The following is a 2,285-nucleotide window of genomic DNA, read 5'->3' on the forward strand; positions in this document are numbered from 1 at the left end:
GGTGCATTGTCCTCCAAGGCTGGTCTGTGCCATGTGATTCTCGTCAAGGCCGGACTCCTGGAAAGCATCGCACCTGTGTATTTCTGTGCTTAAGTTGTTTGTACAGCATAAGTTGTCTTCCCTTGGGACCCTGACGCCTGTCACCTTGCTTTTAAGGACTGCGTAAACACGCCCTTGAGCTGAGCATCCCTCTCTCTGTGTTGACCTGGCCAGTCCCCGGGTATTGGAGGGGACTCCCTTTTGGAGCAGGTCTTCCAAAAGCCCAAGATGTGTTCCAGCCCTTGCTCTAGGTGCCCCCTGCAGAGCGGTCGCCCAGGAGAGGAGCAGAGCGAAGGGAGGGATTAAGGGGCTTCTCTGTGGCGGGGCTGCATAGAGTCCGTGGTTGTGCACAGAAGCAAGGGTCTGGGGAGGAGGATGTAACTTCGCTGTTGGAAACCCAGTCTGAAGCTCAGCTCTGCCATTTCCCTTGAACTCCTGGACAGAGTTACTTCATTCCTTGAAGCCTCAGCTTCCCCTTCTAGAAAATAGGAGGCCCATACCTGTCCAGCCTTTCTGCCTGTGAAATGAGAAACGGAAAATGAATGCTGGTCACCACTTTCTAGCTGTGTGACTTTGTAGGCATTTACTTATCTTCTCTGTGTCTCAGTGTACTCGATCGTGAAGTAGACGTAACAGTAACCGCCTTATTAGATGTGAATATATGAGTTGATGGGTGTAAAACATATGTTAGTGTGTTAAGTACTTATCTGTACATGTGCGAGCAGAGGCGGAGTGAGTCCCTTTCCTCATGGAGCTCATGACCCAGCGAGGAGGACAGTGTTAATGAAGTCAGCACGTAATGATCGAATAATCATTTAGACGGGTTCAAATTATCTACACGTGTGAGATGGGGCTGGGATGCTGTGGCTTTGACCTGGCTGGGAGGCTGGCAGGGGCTTCTGAGGAAGTGCAGCCACCGCGGAGGCGAGAGGATGGGAGGCAGGTGTGTGCAAAGGCCTCCAGCTCGGGACTTCTCAGGGAGCTGCAAGTCACAGTCTTTCTTGAGACCTTCTGTGGGCTTTGTAAGCTCGAAGGTCAAGTTCAAACTTTTATCCCTCGTATCCATTTTCATCTCTTCCCTACCATGTCACCCTACCCCACCCACTCCATCCTCTTCCATCCAGACTAGATTTTGTTTTGTTTTATGTAAGTGATGTGTTTTGTTCAGATTACAAAGTTAATACATATTCATCGTAGAATACAGAAACATTAAAAAAAGGGTAAAAACTATATTATCACACAGCTCAGGGATATAACTACTGTCAATCTTCGTACATTTTTTAGTCTTTTTTTCTTTTTTTCCTAAATATAGTTGAGGTCATCCTTTTTTTTTAATAATTGGAATCATATTACAGATACTTTAAAAGCGGCTTTATAATCTGCTATATTGAGAGCATGTTAGTGCAGACGATGGGAAAACGCAGGGTCATCCATACTCCCACCACCTCGAGAACTGCTTTAGCATTTGGTTTCTGTCGTTCTGAACGTTCCTTTGTATGTGTGTGAGAGAGAGAATACATGTAACATTTAAAAAGTGTTATGGAAAAAATTGTGTTGGCTAACCTCATTTTTCACTCACCACTCTAACATGAATATTTTCTAAGTCAAATGCCTTTGTCTCCATTCGTAAAGACATTAGTGTAACTGCACCCCAGTACCTTACCTATCAGCCTGTGTTCTGTCTATAGACATTTAGGTCTTTTGTAATTTTTCATCATCATAAAACACTACAGTAATGAGCACCCCAAATATGAATGATTAAACCCTTGAAAGCCTTCGTGCCATTGTGTCCGCTGGCCTTCTAACGTGGGTGCCATTTCCCTGCTTGGCCCCGTACCCTCCCTGTCCTGGGAGGCTTCAGGCACACCACCAACCAGGTGTCACGAGCACTTTCTTCACCCCAAGCAGCCAGGTGCTCTTGGCCCCCAGGCCTTTTACACGTGCCTTGTTTCAACATTTATGACAGAATTGTCTGTGTGGCTGTGTTCCCTGCTAGACTGTGAGCCCATCTGAGTATCCTTTGTACACCAGGGCCTGGCACATGGGAGGTACATCATGGCTGTTGGAATTGCGAGTGACAAGGTCGTGGCTAGGCTCTCTCCTCTCTCAGTTTTTCATGACTCTAAAAGAATAAGGTTCTGTTCTTTGGTCCTGACAGCCAAGGATGTGATTAAAGAGATTGAAGACTTTGACAGCCTCGAGGCTCTGCGCCTGGAGGGCAATACGGTGGGCGTAGAAGCAGCCAA

At 46.8% G+C, this 2,285-nt stretch overlaps 1 protein-coding gene across 1 annotated transcript in view; it reads left to right on the forward strand.

Annotated features, from left to right (window-relative positions):
- Nucleotides 1-2,285, forward strand: part of RANGAP1 (Ran GTPase activating protein 1) — a 24,140-nt gene that overhangs the window by 4,749 nt on the left and 17,106 nt on the right. The window lies entirely within an intron of this gene.

Source organism: Pteropus vampyrus, unplaced genomic scaffold (genome assembly GCF_000151845.1).
Source record: "Pteropus vampyrus isolate Shadow unplaced genomic scaffold, Pvam_2.0 Scaffold145, whole genome shotgun sequence".
NCBI lineage: Eukaryota > Metazoa > Chordata > Mammalia > Chiroptera > Pteropodidae > Pteropus > Pteropus vampyrus.